The sequence below is a fragment of the Mustela erminea genome, chromosome 2 (assembly GCF_009829155.1).
Source record: "Mustela erminea isolate mMusErm1 chromosome 2, mMusErm1.Pri, whole genome shotgun sequence".
Classification (NCBI taxonomy): domain Eukaryota; kingdom Metazoa; phylum Chordata; class Mammalia; order Carnivora; family Mustelidae; genus Mustela; species Mustela erminea.
In genome coordinates this window covers 7,921,261-7,946,067 of record NC_045615.1, presented here as the reverse complement: position 1 = coordinate 7,946,067, position 24,807 = coordinate 7,921,261, and the positions used below count along the sequence as shown (strand labels likewise).

At 37.8% G+C, this 24,807-nt stretch overlaps 1 pseudogene; it reads left to right on the top strand.

Annotated features, from left to right (window-relative positions):
- The first annotated feature begins 5,056 nt into the window (after positions 1-5,056).
- On the top strand, positions 5,057-5,553 carry LOC116584118 (annotated as a pseudogene).
- Positions 5,554-24,807: the final 19,254 nt, after the last annotated feature.

Genomic DNA, 24,807 nt, shown 5'->3' with positions numbered 1-24,807 from the left:
GGTTAGAAGTACAGATTTATACTGATTCATTAGACAGTAACTATATTTAGTCAGGGTTCTTCAAAAAAAACAGAACCAATAGGACAGATGTGTGTGTGTGTATATGTGTGAGTATACATATATATGGAGAGAGAGAAAAAAAGATTTATTTTAAGGAATTGGTTCACTTGATTATGGAGGTTGACAATTCAGGGAGAGTGGACAGGCTGGAGACCCAGGAAGTCAATTTTGCAGAATTTCTCCTCTTTTGGGGGAAGGGCAGTCTTTGTTCTATTACGGCCTTCAACTCATTGGATGAAGCCCACCAACATTACAAAAGGAATCTACTTTCCTCAAAATCCTATTTAATCTGTTTAAATGTTAATCTTACTCCCAAAAACTCCCTTTCAGAAACATCTACAATAATGTTTTTCCAAATATCTGGGCCCTATGGCCTAGCCAAACTGGCACACAAAAGTAACCATCAGAGAGAGTAAAAGACCTGTAAGTGACATATTTGAAAATTTGGTAACAAGTAGAGCTGAGAAAGAGATATTTTCATAGATTTTTAAAATATGAGTACCAAGGTATTTATAGCCATATGAAACCTCTCAAACTGGCAACCTGAAGAGTTAGCTCTTGCTAATCATGTAGACAACATGAGCCCCCAAGATGGCAGCCTAGGCAAACAGCAGTCAACACTGGCAAATTTATTCAATTGAAGTTCTTCATAACAAAAGGAGAAGCTTCTCCTCAGTGGAATAAACAATTTCTGGAGTTTTCGGGGGGTTCCAGATAGCTGTTGAGGACAACCTGCTTTAATGCTTCTGGCTGGTATCATTGGTGGCTGGCCCATCAGTACTTGCAAAAGTTGTATAAACCTCTCCTTTCCTGTACTAAAGTTCTTATACATATAATAAATGCCTCTGCCTGTGATTTTTTTTCTCCTATGTATCTTTTTCCTATACTTTTCTTAAACTTACTGCATTGGCGGCATCTCTGCCGAATAAGGAGAAGTGAAAGTAGGATGACATATCTAGTCTTCTCCATAAGCCCATCAGGATCTACGGCACTCTAAAGATTTTTGGCCCAAATCTTGAATGCTTTCTAAATATACTCTCCAATAATTTTCTTGAAAATTTTAGGCTTTTCTCTTGGTTAGAGAGGATTTAGGGGAAAAAAAAATTGAAAAGCTTTAGTGGGGCTCTCTTTATTGTACCACTTCTTTTGCAATCTTTGTCATTCTCATCAGACACAATATTTGTTTCCATATAGCTAGATAGTGGTTTTCAACCAGAGGTAATTGTGTCTTCCAGAGGAACCTTTAGCCATATCTAGGGATAGGGTAAGGGAAAGAGGACTGTCCTAGTGGCTTATAGTGGGTGGAGGATAGAGATGCTGCTAAGCAGCATAGTATAAAAGGACAGCCCCCACAACAAAGATTTATCCCTTCCAAAATGTCAGTCATACTCAAGTTGAGATATCATGACCTAGAGTCTTCCAAGGGCGATACAATTCTTCTTCACTTAGGGATAATTAAACCAAGGCTATGTGAGGTTAACTCATGACCTACAGTTACACAACTACTAAGTAAAATCATCAGATTTTTGTTCTTTTCACTACAGGGATTATTTCTAAACCTACTATTAAGGATGGTTGATTTTACCAGCTGCTAAGTGAGAAAGCTTTAGAAATGCCAGACTTCACACTGTATTTCAAGTGCAAAGGACAACTTGTGCAGCAACCTTTGAAAAGTACACGTAGTCTTGCCCATAGAAAATGCTTTCTTACCAGTGATATAGATTAATTTTCATTTTTCAGACCCTTTTTTCTGAACGAAATTATCCGGTATTCAGTGCAGAAATGTTCTGCATTGGTAAATAACTGTATTTTACAACACAACTTTATCCTTGGAAACTAAATGTTTATAACACCTATGTGTCCTACAAATTAATGATAGCCACTTTATGATAATTAGTCTAAATAGTAACAGATCTATACATGTTTTCTAGCCACTTCATCTATCTTCCTGTAATGCATTGAATTGTGTCTCCCCAAACTTAATATGAAGAAGTCCTCAACCCCTAGTACCTCAGAATGTGACTGTATTTTGAGATAGGCCATTATAAAAATAATTAGATTATAATGAGGTCATGAGTGTGAGCCCTAATCCAATATGCCTGGTGTCATTGGAAGAGGAGATTAGGACACAGAGACACAGAGGAAAGGCCCTGGAAGACACAGAGAGAAGACAGCCATCTATAAAAAGGGGAAAGGAAGAAGAAACCAATCCCGCTGATGCCTGGATCCAGGAGTTCTAGCCTCCAGAACTGTGAAAACTATATTTCTGTTGCTTCAATCACCTGTTCTGTGATGTTTATTACAGCAAAACTAATCCATTCCCCAACAACATATAACAGATCCATGTATACAATGCAGATCCAATACATGAATATTGACATATTCCTAAATACTTCTACATACTTTTCTTCAATGTCATAATCATTGCCTCCCCATCACAAAACCCCAACATGTGGCTTGTTGCCAGCTAACATCTGTAAGAAGTGAGTGGAAAATGGCCAAGTCAGTAACCACCATTTGGCTTGATACAGCAGATTTTTCAGAAATATTTCTGTGCTAGTAGATCCATAGGTCAAAGACAAATAGATGTTTAAATGGAGGTGGAGAGAATAATTTTTCCTAAGAATTAGCAATAATCAGTACAAAAACTCAAAGAAAAATGACTCTGTGGACCAAGACAGGCTCTGGAATTAATACTCCATCCTCCAATGGCAAACGATTGCTAATATTTGTCGTTCTACCAAAAATATCTTTTCTTTATTAGTATTTCTGTCTTTTAAGACTTATTAAAAGAGTGTAATGGACTTTTGACCTATTACAGACAAATTATCTTCTGGGATATTAGAAAGAAAGGGTATCTTCTTGATTTACAAGTGTTTTGAAATGTTAATTCCAATATAATTTTTTTCTAAAATTGAATGTATAAGGCATCATTTTATGCCTAATGCATTTACTATATCTAGTATTTTTTTTTAAACAAGTGAAAAAGTTTAGACAATGTAACATCTAGTCACATGAAGTGTTTAATGGTTTTTTGTTTGCTTTTCTTTAGAGAGAGAGAAAGTACCCAAGCTGAGGGCAGAGGGAGAGAGAGTATTTTCAGCAGGCTCCATGCTCAGTTTGAAGCCCAAAGCAGGGCTTAATCTCACAACCCTGAGATCATAAGCTGAGCTGAAACCGAGATTCACTCACCTGGGGGCCTGAGTGGCTCAGTTGGATAAGTGTAGTGTTTGACTTGGCTAAGTTCATGATCTCAGGGTCCTCAGATGGAACCCCAAAACAGGTTCCCTGTTAAGTGGGGAATCTATTTATCCCTCTCTATGTCCCTCCCCCAGCTCAAGCACTCTCTCTCTCTCAAATAAATAAAATTTTAAAAAGAAAAAAAAAAGTCTCACACTTAACCAACTGAACCACCCAGGCATCCCTAAGATGTTACTTTAACGCAGAATATACCAACAGATAACTCTAGAATGACAATTAAATATTAGACAAATTAATTTTCTTGATATATTTTAGGTTAGAGTATTTACTTTCTATACAAATAAAATAACTTCCTCAGTTTGAGTAATATACCAGTTCATGACTGTAAAATGAAGCAAACTTTTGCTAAACCAAAATTAGAAAGCTGTCAATGTACTTTAGAATAATATGACAAACGATTACTTAATCTGGGATCCACTAAAACCTGGAATAAGAAAAACGCTAATACTAGACAAAAATCATAATATATCCAAAAACTGGTTAGTTTTATTCAGAGGCTTATTTATGTCGAAATGTCTTTATGCAACCCCCCAAAATTGCCTGTTTTCCACAAAGTGTTGTTACTTTAACAAGCTTACTTTAAACTCTCATTCAATATATATTCAGCATCTGCCAACAATTTCTCCTTCCTATAGAAGGTAATTCCATGGGACTTGAGTGATATTAACATTCAACACTCTCCAGCATTCTTTCCAGTTATTTCCTTTTCTTAAGATAACAATATTCAGGCCTCTCCAGTGCAAACACTTGACCTGGTCCAAGTTAGTTTTAAAACTTACCCCTTCCACATAAGAACCATACCCACCTCAATTTTCACAATTTCAGTCATCATTTGCCAGCTGTATTTTCTGCTTTTGTAACTTCTCTATCACCTCTCAAATTTCTTCTCATTTTCTCAACTAATGCCACAAGATGCGTAAGGCCAAGTTTTCTCTCACAGGCCAAACACAATCTAACACTAAAGTTGACACATTTAAAATAATTTTGAACTCCAATCTTTCATGGTATTAAGAGAGTAAAAGTGGCATAAATTCTCCATTACAATATTAATTTGAAAACTATAAAAATACAACTATGCCAACTGCCAGAATTATAGCATATATAGTATAAATATTTCAGAATTTCACCAACAATCTGAACTACATGATACTTGGTACTTAAAAATCATATAAGACTTATTACAAATAAAAGGATAAGGCTACCAGTTTCAGCTTATACAGTACTAAGTAAGAATGAGCACAGTTTCCACCTTTAAGAGAAGGAAAAAGCTAGAGATATACAAATTAATAATTTTAATTTAATCAACCAGGGAATTGAGGTCACAGGGAAAATAATAAGGGCTCCAAAATGTACAGCCTGTTTGCATAAAAGTATGAGCCCTTCCTCAGAGCCACTCTAGAGAAGAAACCTAAGCTGGAGGCATTCCTTGCCCAAAACTCCATGATTGGCAAGTACAATAGTGTGATATTTTACAAGTACGTCAACAGCAACATGAGCACCCTCCACCAAGGGCCACAGGCCAACATGTCACTACTACCTGACCTTACTCCATGCCATCTATCACCAAGAACTGTCACTCAGACTGTCACCAAGAACATTGGCCAGACCCACATGATGATCTAGAAAGGCTGGAACTGCTTCAGCATGGAGCTAACCTTCCTGAGGGACTGTCCAGCAATTCAAGCACATCTCTTTCCTATGTCAGGAGGAAGGAATCTATCAAATTAACCCCTACATGGTCAAGGAGGTGGCCCAGAACCTCATGGTACCAATGTTTGCCACGAGGATCTTTGGCCCCATTTGTAAGCAGGATAACATCACTCTTACCCTCAAGGAACCTTTGGGCACTGAGGGCCACAGGGGGCTATTCTGATGCATTTGTTATCATCCTTGATGTGATGCAAAATGACCTCCTGTAGATGCTGTGTTGGTAGTCGTGTAGAAGCCTGCCTCCATCAACTCAGAGGGCATCCGCAATAAGAAACTCAAGGTATCAAAATGTATCTCAGAAGTACCAGAGAACAATGAGCTCCTCAACTAATGTGTGCGGAACCCCAAGGGAGAGGATGAGGCTACCAAAGTGTACCTGCATGACCCCACAGTGTTCCGTGAGTCCACCATTGACACCTTCACAGTGTAGAGAACAAAAAGGTAGAATGAGTGCCCTTCTTCCTGCTGTGTGGCAGAGTCCTGAAATATCGCAAGACTGAGGTACGGCTGTTCCCAAGGTAGCCACAAGCTTCTAGCAGCAATGCAAGCCCAAGGAGCTGGTGATGTGCATGCAGCCCAATGAAGCCACTCATACCAAACAGATGGCCAAAAAGCTCAGCATGGTCCTTTGATCCCGAGGTGTAGACACTGGACCTGGCTTATGGTAGTCAATACAGGTGTGGGAAGCTCCCAAATGCATGCGAGTCCTCATCCCAGACGACTTCTGTGGGATGCATTTGCACTTAAGTTCAGTGACTTGCTCTGGGAGGCGTGGTGGCTCCTCATGCCACTGTTGCATAGGATCGCGCAGGAGGCCCCAGCCCATCACTTACTTTATGGCAACGGACTCCCTGCGAACACAGGCAGATGAGCCCAGAGCCATGTGCTTCCAGTACCCAGACACCTCCAAGTAAGTTAACTCTCACAGGTTCCCCTGCCCCCCTCCTTGGTCCTGTGTTGTGCCTTTCCCACCTTCTTACCTCCCAACTCCAGTTTGAGAGGACTTCTGGACCCTAGCCCTCGGCCTCAGGTTGCAGGCCGCTAACAAACCCTGCCCGCCCCTTGCAGCTGCTGCCTGAGTCCAGTTACGGTTCCTCAACCACTGAACACTAAGATCTGCACCATGACTGTCCTCTGCCACTCAGGCCCTGCCTGTGTCGTTTTTTATCCACAGCACTGAGCCCCAATGGAAGGAAAGAGGAGCAGCTCTTCCAACCATCCCAGGCTTCTCTTCCTAGAACAGGATGATCAGGTGACAGGGAGGGAATGAGTAGGCCTCAGTGGGGCAGTGGGCTGCTCACATTCCTACTTGTTGTGGGTAGGCTCCGCAAAAATTGCGGGGAGAGGTGAGAGCATCCAGGAGGAGGTGCTTATCAAAGGCTGAGAGAGGGCAAGGCAGCCATTGCAGCCGAGGTCACATTCCGTATTCCTGGGCACTAGCTGGAAGAGATCTTCGTGCCACCCAGCAATCCCTCTGTCTTGGGCCACCTGGATGTCTCTATCAGTAGCTGCCTCCTACCACTAGAGCTCTCCACTGTGTGGCCACCCCCACCCTGCTCCATACATTAGTGGCCCCCTTGCCACTGGAAAAGCAGAAGTAGTAGCTGGGATGACCCACCACAATCTATTGCCATTAAATTTACAAACAGAAAAAAAGAAAAACCTTTTTTTTTTTTTCTTAAAAGAAACAGTTTCAAACAAGATTTATGTGACCACAGATGTAACTTTTAGGCGGAAATCTGTGTAGGTTTGCAGTCAGAGCTTCCCAAGTGTAATCTGAAACTGGCCTTTGTACTCAGAGGGCAGGGAGAGACCTAGGAAACAGGCCATTCCTGCTTAGCTGAGGGCTGTGTTGTTTTGTTTTGTTTTTTTAATTCTATTTTAGTTTTTCAGTGTTCCACGATTCATTGTTTGTGCACCACACCCAGAAGGCAGTTTTAATCAACAAAAGGAAGTTACACTGAAGGCTTGCCTTGAGTGTAGCAAGTTGATCATTGCACCCTTGCACCTGTCCACCACATCTTAAAATTTATGCAGAGGCATTAGCTAGAGTCGTCATGTAGATCATGCAGCTGTTCTCCACACCACATGACTATCTCAAGGCTATGTCCTTGAAGCAGCCTCTGGGAGTGGGAAAGGCAAGCAGAACTCACATTCTAAGGACAGGAGAGGAAGTGAGGAGCCTTGGAATTACTGGACCAGCTCATGGGTAACTGGGGGTCATATTTTTTCAATGACCTTCTCCAGCAATCTGAAGGAAAAAAACAGGACCTGAGCATTTGTTTGCCTGGGGGCATATACCAGATACCGTTTCAGTGGTAAGAAGTTTTGGACAGAAATTTTTAACAAATTGCTGAAAATTAATGTGGAGTAGCATGAGGGTGTAAAACTCCTAAAGGCATGCAAATACGGGGGAGTAATCACCCTGTTGCTTTTTCTCTAGGACCCCCACCACTCACTCGTGGGGAAGGTAGAAGGACTACTGAGAAATCTCCCTGTGGTGCTGGGCTGGGAGAAGGGGACCGAAGGCCCTGCAGAAACTATACATAGAACACTTCTATAGAAAACCTTAATCCATAGGGAGTAAGACAAACAAAAGACAATACACAAAAAATGTAGACATAGAGCACTCATGCAGTTGCAGTTAGGAGAGACAAATAAGGGGCGAGGTGGGGAATATCTGCTCCTGGGGAAGAGCAGGGATATTAGGTCCGGACTTGCATTAATTTGGAGTAAGGTCAAGGATATCTGAGGGGAGGGATGCTCCTAGACGTTTCCCCATTTTCACAGTACCTACCCATGACTTAGGTTTTACACGTGAGAGGGTTTTAGAAAACATGCTTCTATATCCTCACAGCCACACTAGTAAGAACCAAGTAAAAATAAGACATCAACAGCTGAAGTTGCTATAAGAGATAACTCCTTTGGCAGAGAAACACAAAGGGAAGACCTAAAGTCTAGAGGAAAGACCCTAAATGATGCAGAGAGCATTTAGTGAGATGAATCCTCTGATTTATTATTCCACATCATGAACACAACATATCACTAGAGAAATGTAAGGTATCACTGTGGGGCACTGAGGATGAGCACAGAAACAGATACTTAAAACTCATGCAGTTCCTAACTAGATTAACGCAAATCCCCACATTAAGACATAGCTGAAAAAAGGATGAGTTCATCTCTAAGTAGAAAAGTGTTTATCTCAGTATTTACCACTTTGCAAAACATGTTGAATTTCAATAAGAACATTACAAGGCATATGAAAGGCAAAAAACAGTGTAAGCAAGAATCTTATGACACAGATGTTTAAACACTTAGGGAATTTTAAAAAACCGTGTTTAATGTGTTATAGGCTCTGATTTCAAAGGTAAGCACATGCCTGAGGAAATAGTTAATTTCATCAGACGGAAGGAAACCATACGAAAGAAGCATATGGAAATGCTAGAAATAAAAAACAGTGATGTGGAAATGAATATTTCTGATGGGCATGTCAGAAGACTTGATGCAGGTGAGAAAACAAACAATACAATTGAAGATAAACCACTGCAAAGAAAAATAAGTACAATTTATGATATGCAAAGAAAATGATACGCAAAGAAAAATAAGTCAGTAAAACAGAACGAACTATCTAGAGTTCTTGGACAGTTATCAAACTAACATGGGTATGATCAGAATCCCAGAGAGAGAAGTGAGAAAAGAGGGGGAAGAAGATATTTCTGAGGAAATAATGGTCAGATTTTAACAAAATTAAGGCCACAAACTACTGATCTAAGAAGACTGAAGACACAGAAATGGGGTGGGGGGAAACACCATCGTGGCTTATCATATTCACCCCAGAATTCTGTATCCAGTGAAATTATCCTTTAAAATTAAGGAGGGGAAGAAACAACAGAAATTCAGTGTCAGCAGACTAGCTCTAAAATAAAAGTTAAAAAAGACTCTTCAGTCAGAAAAATATAACAAAGTTACGTATTTGTAACATTTAAAGAACTCTTAAAATCTTAAAAAAAAAAATCCCCAAATTTAGTGATCAAAGATGGAACACAATCTTCAATGAATAAAATATAGTTGACAAGCTTATGAAAAAAATGCCCAACATCAATCATTAAGGAAATGAAAGTTAAAAGCACAGAATACTACCATATACCTATTAGAATAGCTAAAATAATTATCAACAATGCAAATGGGGGAAAAATCTTAAGAATACCAAATATCACAGAGAATGCAGGGCAACAGGAACTCTCATTCACTGCTGCTTAGAATGTAAAATGTTATGGTCACTTTGAAAAACAGTTGAGCAGTTGTTTTTTTTTTTAAGTTGAAAAGTCATTTACCATTTGAACCAATTAAATCACTTCTAGATATTTACCCAAGCAAATTGAATACTTATGTTCAAACAAAAGCCTGTATATTGAAGTTTATGGAAGATTTATTCAAATTCGCCAGAAACTGGAAACAACTCATTTGCCCTTCAGCAGGGGAATAGTCTTTGTCTATTCATACGATATAATACTGTGCAGGAATAGAAAGAAATGAACTATTGTTTCATGCATCAACATGGATGAATTTTAAAAGCATTTTCAAGGATCCAAAAGCCTGCACATTATATGATTCCATCAATACATGATTATGGAAAACAAAACCATTGGGACAAATACCTATCAGGGGTTGTGGAAGGAGAAATATGTGACTAAAAAGGGGTTGCCCAATGGGATATTTAGGGCAATGGAACTGCTCAATGGTACAAATAGCATATGTATTTCCTAAAATCCATATGATAGTGCATCTCAAAGAGGGAAGTTTAAAAAACAAACAGCAATAATAATAGTAAAAACATAAACCAGGATATTGGGAAAATCCAAGATGAAATGCAGCCCCTTACAAACTAATTATAATTAATTGTTATATACCTCACTTAAAGACATAAAGAAAAAAGGAGCAGGGGCGCCTGGGTGTCTCAGTGGTTAAAGCCTCTGCCTTCGGCTCAGGTCATGATCCCAGGGCCCTGGGATTGAGCCCCCTGTCGGGCTTTCTGCTCTGCAGGAAGCATGCTTCCTCCCCTCTCTCTCTCTCTGCCTGCCTCTCTGCCTACTTGTGATTTCTCTCTCTCTGTCAAATAAATAAAATATTAAAAAAAAAAAGAGAAGCAGAACTAGGTAATGTTGGGAAACAGGTTTTGATTAGATTATTGTATGATACTATAATGATGGATACATATCATTATGTACTTGTCCAGATCCAGAGAGTGTACAACACCAAGAGTGAACCCTAAGGCAAACTATGGACTTTGAGAATGTAGGTTCACCAGTAGTAATAAATGTATCATTCTGGTGGGAAATGTTGATAATGAGGGAAATTATGCATTAGTATAGTACAGTATAGTATATAGTAGTATATAGTATAGTATATAGTATATGGTGTATAGTATATAGTATAGTATAGAAATTAGTGGAGCAAAAAGTATAGAAATTGCTATAGCTTCTTAATTTTGCTGTGAACCTAAAATTGCTCTAAAAACACAGTCTTTAAAAATATAACAAAGATAAATGTAAAAGCTTAGTGAATGCTTTAAACATTTCTAAGTAATATACAGATTGTCCTTAAAATTTTTAAATAGCTAGTTTACAAGGTTTTCTTATAAGCAAGTGATTATATTTGTTTGGTTTCCTGAGAAACTCATTAGTAATAGGGCTGTTCTTATATGTGATCCTTTGATTCTCATCTTTAATACTATGAAGGCCTGATTCTTTTACAGCTTATCACTGATGCCCTCTCCCCAGTTACTGTTAGACTCCTGGTCATGAGAAACATATGTGCTCCATGTTTCCCCCCAACATGAGTTGGTGCTATCACTGACACTCATCTTTTTTCTTCCCAAGAGATACTCCCCATCACTATATGACCTAGAGCACACAAATGACCCAGCAACTAGAGCCATACATTTAGACCTAGCATTGACATTTACATATGAATATTTAGATATTAAAATATTCATCTACATGTTATTCATTTAATCATTGTTAGATGAGATTAGGTAGATTGATTTTTGCTGCTGTTTCTCAAACTTTAATGTTAAACAGAATAACATGGAAAGCTTACTAAAACAATTTTCTAGGTCCCATTCCCAGAGATTCTAATTCAGTCTTTTGGGATGTGGCCCATCAATTTGCATTTCTAACAAGCTTATGGGTTATGCCAATATTGCTGGCCCAAATACCAAAATTTGAGAACTGCTAATCCAAAATATCTCATATACCTTCCTTCAGTTAATCTATTTTAGATAATCTGGCATAAGAGATTTCTACAAATCTTATTTCTTAATCTTAGAAGTGATCTGTACACAGGAATAGGCTGTATAGGTCTGTTTCTAGGCCAGTTGTGGCTAAAACATGTTTATTTCAGAATGTAAAAAGATGATCATCCTAATCCTAAAATTAATGTCAAACATTTAATAATGTGTCTATGTAAGCAGTGTAAATAAGATACCTACATGGTATATAATTATACATACAGAACCTCACTTTCATTAATATGTCATCATTTTGAAGCAAACCCATAAACAGCATTTATTACTTCAGAAGGAAAAATGTAAATTCTAAAACAAGTAAAGGTGGTGTTCATATTGAAAATCCAGTGACATACAGAAAGTGAAACGCCAAATATATATATCAACTCCCATTTATGAATAACCTATGCATATAGAATACAAATTACTGTATATTGCATTGCTATCAACAATATTATCATATTTTCTGCACTTCCTTGAAAAATTGCATAGAAACAGATATCCTGTAATTGCTACAGTGCTTATTAGAACAATTTCTAATCTAGGTTGTGGAAAAAAATTCCTTTGAGATGTATGTAAACAAATGGGGATTTTCCTTTCTTGATCATGAACACATAGAGTCACTTGAGAAAATATTTGAAGCGGTCTGGCCATCCATATGGATCATCAGTGTAGTCCATTATTACTCTATAATTTTTAAAATATTTTACTTATTGGAGAGAGAAATAGAGCATGAGCACAGTGGGGGAGAGGGGAAAGAGAGAGGGGCACAAGAGGGAGAAGCAGGCTCCCTGCTGAGTAGGTAGAGGATTCGGGGCTGAATCCCGAGACCCCAGGATCATGGTCTGAGCCTAAGGCAGATGCTTCACCAACTGAACCATAGGTGCCCCTATTTTGGAATAATTTTACTCCTTCAAGCTGGTACTCTTTTCCCTAACCTGATATACCAAGGACAACTTAATGTTCTGGAGTGGGTTCACAAGCAAAGGACAAGTTAATTGTTCTGGAGTGGAGTGAACACAGGTTTAATGCATCATGATGTCATTTTTGTGTGCATTAATAGCTCAACTTCACATTAGCATTTATCACACACCATAGACTATTTTGTATTCTACAGTGCGTAAAAACTGATTCACCCACAGGCTTGATTTCTCTCTTTCAAGTAGTAGTCCAAAAAGAGGAACTATGGTCCTCAGATACAGAATATGTATCTCAAAATGCTAAGCAGAAAATGAGCAAGACATTCACTCTTTGTAGCTAACTATAATCTAAACCGTATCAGTAACATTTATCTTGGAGCAAATGTTTTCTTCTAATTGCTAATATTAAGTCTTATGGAATAACCACTCTGTTGTACAGGTTTAGAGACTGGGTCCCTCCAAAAATTAAACCAATTCATTTTTTACTCTACAATGAATAACAATCTACTCTTTCTAAAACACTGTCATTGGTTTAACCTAGACAAGTTTAAGGTGAATTGGAGATTACCTTAAAATAATAAGGATCAGATTGTAGATTTACAAAGAATATAAAAAGATAATTTATAAAAATTCAATAATAAATACATTTAAGAGATTCACCTTTATTGGAATATTCTACACTTAAATATATAGGAAGTATAATTTACCAGTCTAGAGGTGGGCAAGTGGTCTATATTGGTTTTCAAAATGAAGTGGTGATTCCTGTCCTAGGTCTGCAAGAATAAAAATGAATTGACAGAAATCATGGAGGTAGGGGAACACAGTGTGAAAGCTCTAAAACCGTGGGAGGAGCTACTTATAAAATAAAGTATATATGCAATTTGCTATGTTTTAGGTATATAGTAAAGTGATGGAATAGGGTTTCTGATGAGAACTGGGTTGGGTGTCAGAACATGAAAAATAAAGATTAGGAATATCAAATAAGTAATTATAACAACTCGGACTTAATTCCATGCCCCTTTGCTACAAGATCAGTGAGCTTAGAAAAACCAGTTAACCTTAACACTTTGGATTTCCCACATGTTAATTGTGATGATAACAACACCTACTTAATAGGGTTAGTGTGTAAATTCTGTTATCATTGCTGGCATACAGTACGCTCTCTCTCTCTCTCTCTCTATATATATATATGTATACATATATGTATGTGTGCATATATATGTATAGGTAGATACATATCTATCTATGTATATATAGATAGATATAGATATCTATCTATATATATATCATATATCTATATATGTATAATGTATGTATAAAATTACTATCATGATACTTAAAGTCAATGTTAATCTAAAAGGAAAAGTTATTCAATGAAAGGATATGTAAGAAATATTATTTCAAATGGCTTCTAGCTCACAATTAGCTTCCAAATTACTAACAACTGATGTTTTAAAATATGCACATACTTGAGGCAAAGGGAAATATAATGAATGGATGTTAGTGTAATATTATTCATAGTGATTAGTTATCAATGAAATAGCACATCTTTTTTTTTTTTTAAAGATTTTATTTATTTATTTGACAGAGATCACAAGTAGGCAGAGAGGCAGGCAGAGAGAGAGAGAGAGAGGGAAGCAGGCTCCCTGCTGAGCAGAAAGCCTGACGCAGGACTCGATCCCAGGACCCCGAGATCATGACCCGAGCCGAAGGCAGCGGCTTAACCCACTGAGCCACCCAGGTGCCCCGAAATAGCACATCTTAATCTCAGTATATTATCTACTGAACTTTTGAGTTTAACATGAGAGTATAAATATTGTATATGAGGGAAATAGTTTTCTTTGTTCAAATGAACAGATGCATGAATTTAAAGGCTAATGTAAAATGTTGTGCAAGTGATAAAGGCTCAGTATATATTTATTGAACAGACAAATGGGCTTCTGGGAAACAGGGAAGACTATATCAACTTTCTTAGAAATAGTAGTACAAAGAATGATGAGTTGAAGATTCAGTCCTCATCTTCATCTTTCTCTTTTTCTTATTTGCTTTCTTGCCTTCCTTGGCTGAGAAACTGAGGCATAAAACTATTAGGTGCAACAAAGCAAGAACGGTAGCCACCATGAAGTTTGGAGAGGGAAGTATGTGGGAGCTCAAAGTGCAATGTCAGAGTCTAGACGAGCCAAGGCAAGTTTCCAGGAGAGAAGTAAAGGCTAGGCTTGGGAAGTTATAACAAGAGCAAGGGTGAGAAGAACATATATATGCAGAGAATTAGAATGGCGTGGGATGTCAGAATCTGATCAGTGGAGGTCATGACATTTAGAGTGAGTAACAGAAAAAGGGTAAGGAGGGCAACTGTGCAATAGGCCTAATCAGTAAGGTATGCTCAGTAAGGGAGTTTAAGTAGAGTGAGGAGGGCATCCACCTAGAAGGCAAACAGAGCCTGTTGCAATAAGGAAAGTAACAGTGAACGTGAGCTACTGGGGCATAATCATGGTGACAGGGTCGTGCATGCATGGGGACCTCTTTGTATGGGGTGTCAGAAAACAAATCTCAAAGCACCCTGTTAGGGGATGACAGAGCTAAGTTGGGTGAGGAGGACATCCTGAGATGAAGTCTGAAACCCACATGCAGTGAGAAAAACTGAGTTGGGGAGAAGAAACTCAAAAAGAGGAAAAACTAGAATGAACCTTGTAGTTTAGATCTAAATGGAGTATTTCACTGTAAAGTCATGGCTTTTAACATATAAAGATAGATGTAGAAATATAGATATTAATACGAGTGAGTATATGTGTGCATGGATGCATACACGTACAGCCTAATTATATCCCCTGAGATTGCTTGGGGCATGGAATAAAAATCAGCACATCTAGTACCTGTACCTTGGTTTCTACTTAACATTTTTCCCTCAAAACAAAAACAAAACAGAACCAATTGGAAAAATTGCTGATTCATGGGCTGGGGCAAAGAAAATATAAAAGATATAGAGTATCTTCTGCCAGAAAGAATGCTTAATGAAAAAGTATATTATAAAAGGATACAAAATAATAGAATTTCCCTTCCCAAATCTGGAATAGTTCGAAATTTTACTGAAGTATGAAGAATTACATAATTACAGTACATCTCCCAGAAAAATACTTATTGATTGTGATGGGAAGACATACTGTATAGTGGAGAAGTGTGGCAGACAGTAAATACCTTCATAAGGTTAGCAACATGAAGTTCATCAGTAACAGGGCAAAATGACATGCTGTGCCAACACAAAGGATGCAATGAGGGTACAGCAACATTTGGAATGCTCTTCCTCTGATTTTCCTGTATAAAACACATAACTTGAATCTAGTGCTTATGAAACATCAGGCTAATGTGATTTGAGGGACATTTTACAAATATCCTATAATCTTCAAAATATTGAGTTCATAAAAATCAAGATAAAGACCAAGAAACTCACCCAGACTGAATAAAACTGAGAAACGAAGCTATAATGTTCACTATAATTCTCAGCTGGAACCTTTTGCTCTAAAAGGTATTCCTGAGACATGAGTTCATTCTAGAATCAGATGGTATTTATATTAATTAGCTGATCTGACAGTGTATCTTAGTTATATAGGAAAATGTCTGTGGTCATAAAAAATACAAACTGAAGTCAGGAGAAAGATAAGACATCAGATCAGCAAATACTTTCAAGTGGTTCAAAAACTTATTTTTACTATTCAATTTTTCTGTAAGTTCGCGATTGTTTAAAAGAAGATGGACAGCAAAGAAGTTTACTTGTTAAATAAAACTACAATTGAGTTTGTGGAAATTCAAATGGAAGTATAAATACAAAAGTACAAGTTCATTTATTCATATTTTTTCCAATCTCTTTCTATCTTGATAAGGTCAGGCCAACTAACATAAAATAGTTGAGTAGTTGATAAATTGATTTTGCCTTTTCTTTGTTCTTTATAAACGGACTTCATATTCAAGTCAGTCTTTTTTTAGTTTTTCATTTAAAACTAGAATTTTGTTTTGTAAAAATGACTTACATGCATATCTTTCCTCTTTCGATTTCCCAGAGGCAACAGCTTTCTAATGAGCACCTATGTAAGTAAACAAAAACACACATACAAATATATGTGTGAATGGATATGCACATGTATCTCACACATGCATCCATAGACACAAATATATGTATGAAACATAATAAAAATAGATATATACATATAAGTATGTATGTGTGCATGTATTTTTATGCATGTACACATATATTCTCCCAAAAAGGAATTTATAATATATATATTTCTGAAATCTACTATTTGTATTTTTCAGGTAATCACACACATAATTCACACTCTGTTTTCTCCCAGATGTTTAATACTTTGTTATACATATGTAATCAGTACAGTTGAAATTATTATTGAGTTTGTTACAAATTTTAATGTAACAGATATGCTGCAATCAATATCCTAGTGCATGTGTGTATGTGTGTGTATAAATACATATGCATATATATATAAAGTAATTGCCCAACTGATATTCAAGAAGTTTGTAAACATAAAATTCATGCCAGCAGTCTAAGAGAAAACCAGTTTTCTCACCTCCTATTCCTGGCTATTATTAATATTTTAAGTATTTGCCAAACTAATATTTAAGAAATATTCATTATAGTAGTTTTCATTTCTTTACTTATGATAACCCTGGACTTCAGAAGCTTTCATTTTTCAATAGTTTTAGCATTATTTAGGGATCATTTTAACTATCTCTTCTGAGAGATTAGAAATAAATGTTTATTTAGCTATTTAGTATAAGCTTGGCATATTTTTTAAGGGCACATTCATATGTCACCTTTCTCATATCATGGCCATTGAGAAAAGTTATTATCAACCAAATTGAAATATTAATGAAAGAAGATCAGTGTATTGTCTCCTTGTAAAAACAATCAACTACTCTTGACATGTGCATGGAATTCTTTCTTTCAGTCAGTCAACAGTCAACACATACCCACTGAGAACATAATGGAGGTCAGACCCTAGGACTTTGTCCAGACACTGGGAATTTGGTAGTTAATGAAACAGACAAAAATCTTACACTCACAGAAATTGTATTCTACTGAAGAAAATATACACTGATTGTCTCAAAATGTAGTAACAACACATTATAAAGCTTATAAATATAATTTTCATAAAAGGGAAATACTTGTCCAGAATTTTGAATCTTTAAGTCTGTAAGCATTGAAATTCTTTCTGTTGGAGGGTGCTTAGGTGAACACTGCTCAGTGAAGACCCTGTCAATTTGATTCTGATATTTTCATGGACACATAGTTCCTTAAAATTTGATACCATCATTTACTATACAGCCTAGTATTGCCTACTTGGGGGCCACTGACTGTTTCAGTCTTTATCATTGTATAAACTTCTAATCAGCTCTATTATGTGCTGACTTTGATTTTGCAATTCTAGGAAGAAAGTTAAAAGAAGTTGTGCTTACAGGTGCTAGGAAGATGTCCCTGTTTCCTCCATGTATCAGGTTTGGAAATACATATTAAATTAAATTTTAAAAAATAAAAAAAAATATTTTTTTGCATGTTTTTCCTGATGGTGATTTGTTTTTGCAATCAAATATTTCCATTTTAGTGTATTCTCATTTTACAATTTACAGTTTTTCTCTACAAACTGATTTTTAAAGATGGCATAAAGTCAATAAATAAAATGCCACTGAGTTTAATAATTTTCTATTTCTTACTAGCTATAAGTAAAGTTCACTGTCCAACTGTAATGTTTTAGTATATTCCATTTAATAACATTTGATCACACCAATATTTTTCCTTCCAACAATAGATTACAAAGGATTAAACAATTTTTTATTTAGAAAATGACTTAAAGTTAAGAGATATTTCCATAACTTTTTATTCTTTTAAAGATTTTACTTACTGAGAGAGAAAGAGCGCATAAGCAGGTGGAGACACAAAGGGAGAGGGAGAAGAAGACTCCTCACTGAGCAGGGAGCCTGCTGTGGGGCTCAATCTCAGAACCCCAGGATCATGATCTGAGCTGAAGGCAGAGGCTTAACTGACTGAGCCAATATGACAATATGATATTGTCATATTTTTAAGAAACCTTAAAAAATTTAAAGTTTTTTGAGAAGTATAATAGTCACAATAAATGAAGTTTGGGGATTTGAAGTTTAAAGATTACTTAATTACATGGAGAAGTTTGCCCATGTATAAAATTCATAGGATACATAAAATAATTTTCATATTCATTTTCATATTTTTAAATCCATAGTTAATTTTATGATTTAAAAAAAGCACTGGTGAAGATGGTGGAGAAGTAGCAGGCTGAGACTACTTCAGCTAGCAGGAGATCAGCTAGATAGCTTATCTAAAGATTGCAAACACCTGCAAATCCATCGGCAGATCGAAGAGAAGAAGAACAGCAATTCTGGAAACAGAAAAACAACCATTTTCTGAAAGGTAGGACTGGCGGAGACGTGAATCCAAGGCGACGGGAAGACAGACCCCGGGGGGAGGGGCCGGCTCCTGGCAAGCGGCGGAGCAACAGAGCACAACATCAGGACATTTAAAAGTCTGTTCCACTGAGGGACATCGCTCCAGAGGCTAAACGGGGGCGAAGCCCACGCGGGGTCAGCGTGGCCTCAGGTCCCGCAGGGTCACAGAAGGATCGGGAGTGTCTGAGTGTCCCAGAGCTTGCGGGTATTAGAAGAGGAAAGCCGGCTACAGAGACAGAGCCGACAGTGAGCTCGCAGCTCGGTGTTACCTTGAACCAGTCGCAGGCTCGGTGAGCTCGGAGCGCGGCCAGAGGTCAGGCAAACAGGAGTAACTGGGTGCTGTTCTCTGAGGGCGCACTGAGGAGTGGGACCCCGGGCTCTCGGCTCCTCCGGGCCGGAGACCAGGAAGCCGCCATTTGTATTCCCGTCCTCCAGAACTCTACGGAAAGCGCTCAGGGAACAAAAGCTCCTGAAAGCAAACCCGAGCGGATTACTCAGCCCGGCCCCTGGTAAGGGTGGTGCAATTCCGCCTGGGGCAAAGACACTTGAGAATCACTACAACAGGCCCCTCCCCCAGAAGATCAACAAGAAATCCAGCCTAGACCAAGCTCACCTACCAAGGAGTGTGGTTTCAATACCAAGGAGAGCAGCAGAATTCCAGAGGAGGAGAAAGCAAAGCACGGAACTCATGGTTTTCTCCCTGTGATTTTTTTTAGTCTTTCAGTTAATTTAATTTTTTTCTTTTTCATTTTTTGTTTTTTTTCTCACATTGTGGTAAAATTTTTTTTTTAACTTTTACCCTTTTCTTTTTTAACGTTTTTTAACTAGTTTATCTCATATATATATTTTTTCTTTTTTATATTTGTCTTTATTCATTTTCTTTTTTTTAAATACTTTTCTTTCTTTATTTTTTTTTCTTTCTTCCTTTTTAAACCTCTTTTTATCCCCTTTCTCCCCGCTCACGATTTGGGATCCCTTCCGATTTGGTTAAAGCATATTTCTTTTAGTATTTGACTTGCTCCTTCATATACTCTTATCTGGACAAAATGACAAGACGGAAAAATTCACAACAAAAAAAAGAACAAGAGGCAGTACCAAAGGCTAGGGACCTAATCAATACAGACATTGGTAATATGTCAGATCTAGAGTTCAGAATGACAATTCTCAAGGTTCTAGCCGGGCTCAAAAAAGGCATGGAAGATATTAGAGAAACCCTCTCGAGAGATATAAAAGCCCTTTCTGGAGAAATAAAAGAACTAAAATCTAACCAAGTTGAAATCAAAAAAGCTATTAATGAGGTGCAATCAAAAATGGAGGCTCTCACTGCTAGGATAAATGAGGCAGAAGAAAGAATTAGTGATATAGAAGACCAAATGACAGAGAATAAAGAAGCTGAGCAAAAGAGGGACAAGCAGCTACTGGACAACGAGGGGAGAATTCGAGAGATAAATGACACCATAAGACGAAACAACATTAGAATAATTGGGATTCCAGAAGAAGAAGAAAGAGAGAGCAGAAGGTATACTAGAGAGAATTTTTGGGGAGAATTTCCCCAATATAGCAAAGGGAACGAACATCAAAATTCAGGAGGTTCAGAGAACGCCCCTCAAAATCAATAAGAATAGGCCCACACCCCGTCACCTAATAGTAACATTTACAAGTCTCAGTGACAAAGAGAAAATCCTGAAAGCAGCCCGGGAAAAGAAGTCGGTAACATACAATGGTAAAAATATTAGATTGGCAGCTGACTTATTCACAGAGACCTGGCATGCCAGAGAGAGCTGGCATGATATTTTCAAAGCACTAAATGAGAAAAACATTCAGCCAAGAATACTATATCCAGCTAGGCTATCATTGAAAATAGAAGGAGAGATTAAAAGCTTCCAGGACAAACAAAAACTGAAAGAATTGGCAAACACCAAACCAGCTCTACAGGAAATCTTGAAAGGGGTCCTCTAAGCAAAGAGAGAGCCTACAAGTGGTAGATCAGAAAGGAACAGAGACCATATACAATAACAGTCACCTTAGAGGCAATACAATGGCACTAAATTCATATCTCTCAATAGTTACCCTGAATGTTAATGGGCTAAATGCCCCTGTCAAAAGACACAGGGTATCAGAATGGAGAAAAAAACAAAACCCATCTATATGTTGCCTCCAAGAAACTCATTTTAAGCCCGAAGACACCTCCAGATTTAAAGTGAGGGGGTGGAAAAGAATTTACCATGCTAATGGACATCAGAAGAAAGCAGGAGTGGCAATCCTTATATCAGACCAATTAGATTTTAGGCCAAAGACTATAATAAGAGAAGAGGAAGGACATTATATCATACTCAAAGGGTCTGTCCAACAAGAAGTTCTAAGAATTTTAAATATCTATGCCCCCAACGTGGGAGCAGCCAACTATATAAACCAATTAATAACAAAATCAAAGAAACACATCAACAATAATACGATAATAGTAGGGGACTTTAACACTCCCCTCACTGAAATGGACAGATCATCCAAGCAAAAGATTAACAAGGAAATAAAGGCCTTAAACGACACACTGGACCAGATGGACATCACAGATATATTCAGAACATTTCATCCCAAAGCAACAGAATACACATTCTTCTCTAGTGCACATGGGACATTCTCCAGAATAGATCACATCCTCGGTCCTAAATCAGGACTCCATCGGCATCAAAAGATTGGGATCATTCCCGGCATATTTTCAGACCACAATGCTCTAAAGCTAGAATTCAACCACAAAAGGAAGTTTGGAAAGAACCCAAATACATGGAGACTAAACAGACTAAACAGCATCCTTCTAAAGAATGAATGGGTCAACCGGGAAATTAAAGAAGAATTGAAAAAAGTCATGGAAACAAATGATAATGAAAATACAATGGTTCAAAATCTGTGGGACACAACAAAGGCAGTCCTGAGAGGAAAATATATAGCGGTACAAGCCTTTCTCAAGAAACAAGAAAGGTCTCAGGTACACAACCTAACCCTACACCTAAAGGAGCTGGAGAAAGAACAAGAAAGAAACCCTAAGCCCAGTAGGAGAAGAGAAATCATAAAGATCAGAGCAGAAATCAATGAAATAGAAACCAAAAAAACAATAGAACAAATCAACGAAACTAGGAGCTGGTTCTTTGAAAGAATTAATAAAATTGATAAACCCCTGGCCATACTAATCAAAAAGAAAAGAGAAAGGACCAAAATAAATAAAATCATGAATGAAAGAGTAGAGATCACAACTAACATCAAAGAAATACAAACTATTATAAGAACATACTATGAGCAACTCTATGCCAACAAATTTGATAATCTGGAAGAAATGGATGCATTCCTAGAAACATATAAACTACCACAACTGAACCAGGAAGAAATAGAAAGCCTGAACAGACCCATAACCAGTAAGGAGATTGAAACAGTCGTTAAAAATCTCCAAACAAACAAAAGCCCAGGGCCAGACGGCTTCCTGGGGGAATTCTACTAAACATTTAAAGAAGAACTAATTCCTATTCTCCTGAAACTGTTCCAAAAAATAGAAATGGAAGGAAAACTTCCAAACTCATTTTATGAGGCCAGCATCACCTTGATCCCAAAACCAGACAAGGACCCCATCAAAAAAGAGAGCTATAGACCAATATCCTTGATGAACACAGATGCGAAATTTCTCACCAAAATACTAGCCAATAGGATTCAACAGTACATTAAAAGGATTATTCACCACGACCAAGTGGGATTTATTCCCGGGCTGCAAGGTTGGTTCAACATCCACAAATCGGTCAATGTCATACAACACATCAATATAAGAAAGAACAAGAACCATATGATATTCTCAATAGATGCTGAAAAAGCATTTGACAAAGTACAGCATCCCTTCCTGATCAAAACTCTTCAAAGTGTAGGGATAGAGGGCACATACCTCAATATCATCATAGCCATCTATGAAAAACCCACCACAAATATCATTCTCAATGGAGAAAAACTGAAAGCTTTTCCGCTAAGGTCAGGAACACGGCAGGGATGTCCATTATCACCACTGCTATTCAACATAGTACTAGAGGTCCTAGCCTCAGCAATCAGACAACAAAAGGAAATTAAAGGCATCCAAATCGGCAAAGAAGAAGTCAAATTATCACTCTTCGCAGATGATATAATACTATATGTGGAAAACCCAAAAGACTCCACTCCAAAACTGCTAGAACTTGTATAGGAATTTAGTACAGTGTCAGGATATAAAATCAATGCACAGAAATCAGTTGCATTTCTCTACACCAACAACAAGACAGAAGAAAGAGAAATTAAGGAGTCAATCCCATTTACAATTGCACCCAAAACCATAAGATACCTAGGAATAAACCTAACCAAAGAGGCACAGAATCTATACTCAGAAAACTATAAAGTACTCATGAAAGAAATTGAGGAAGACACAAAGAAATGGAAATAATGTCCCGTGCTCATGGATTGGAAGAATAAATATTGTGAAAATGTCTATGCTACCCAAAGCAATCTACACATTTAATGCAATTCCTATCAAAGTACCATCCATCTTTTTCAAAAAATGGAACAAATAATTTTAAAATTTATATGGAACCAGAAAAGACCTCAAATAGCCAAAGGGATATTGAAAAAGAAAGCCAAAGTTGGTGGCATCACAATTCCGGACTTCAAGCTCTATTACAAAGCTATCATCATCAAGACAGCATGGTACTGGCACAAAAACAGACACATAGATCAATGGAACAGAATAGAGAGCCCAGAAATAGACCCTCAACTCTATGGTCAACTCATCTTCGACAAAGCAGGAAAGAATGTCCAATGGAAAAAAGACAGCCTCTTCAATAAATGGTGCTGGGAAAATTGGACAGCCACATGCAGAAAAATGAAATTGGACCATTTCCTTACACCACACACGAAAATAGACTCAAAATGGATGAAGGACCTCAATGTGCGAAAGGAATCCATCAAAATCCTTGAGGAGAACACAGGCAGCAACCTCTTCGACCTCAGCCGCAGCAACATCTTCCTAGGAACATTGCCAAAGGCAAGGGAAGCAAGGGCAAAAATGAACGATTGGGATTTCATCAAGATCAAAACCTTTTGCACAGCAAAGGAAACAGTTAACAAAATCAAAAGACAACTGAGAGAATGGGAGAAGATATTTGCAAACGACATATCAGATAAAGGACTAGTGTCCAGAATCTATAAAGAACTTAGCAAACTCAACACCCAAAGAACAAATAATCCAATCAAGAAATGGGCAGAGGACATGAACAGACATTTCTGCAAAGAAGACATCCAGATGGCCAACAGACACATGAAAAAGTGCTCCATATCACTGGGCATCAGGGAAATACAAATCAAAACCACAATGAGGTGTCACCTCACACCAGTCAGAATGGCTAAAATCAACAAGGCAGGAAATAACAGATGCTGGCGAGGATGCGGAGAAAGGGGTACCCTCCTACACTGTTGGTGGGAATGCAAGCTGGTGAAGCCACTCTGGAAAACAGCATGGAGGTTCCTCAAAATGTTGAAAATAGAACTGCCCTATGACCCAGCAATTGCACTACTGGATATTTACCCTAAAGATACAAACGTAGTGATCCAAAGGGGCTCGTGCCCCCGAATGTGTATAGCAGCAATGTCCACAATAGCCAAACTATGGAAAGAACCTAGATGTCCATCAACAGATGAATGGATCAAGAAGATGTGGTATATATACACAATGGAATACTATGCAGCCATCAAAATAAATGAAATCTTGCCATTTGCGACAACATGGATGGTACTAGAGCATATCATGCTTAGCGAAATAAGTCAAGCAGAGAAAGACAACTATCATATGATCTCCCTGATATGAGGAAGTGGTGATGCAACATGGGGGCTTAAGTGGGTAGAAGAAGAATCAATGAATCAAGATGGAATTGGGAGGGAGACAAACCGTAAGTGACTCTTAATCTCACAAAACAAACTGAGGGTTGCTGGGGGGAGGAGGGTTGGGAGAAGGGGGTGGGATTTTGGACATTGGGGAGGGTATGTGCTTTGGTGAGTGCTGTGAAGTGTGTAAACCTGGTGACTCAC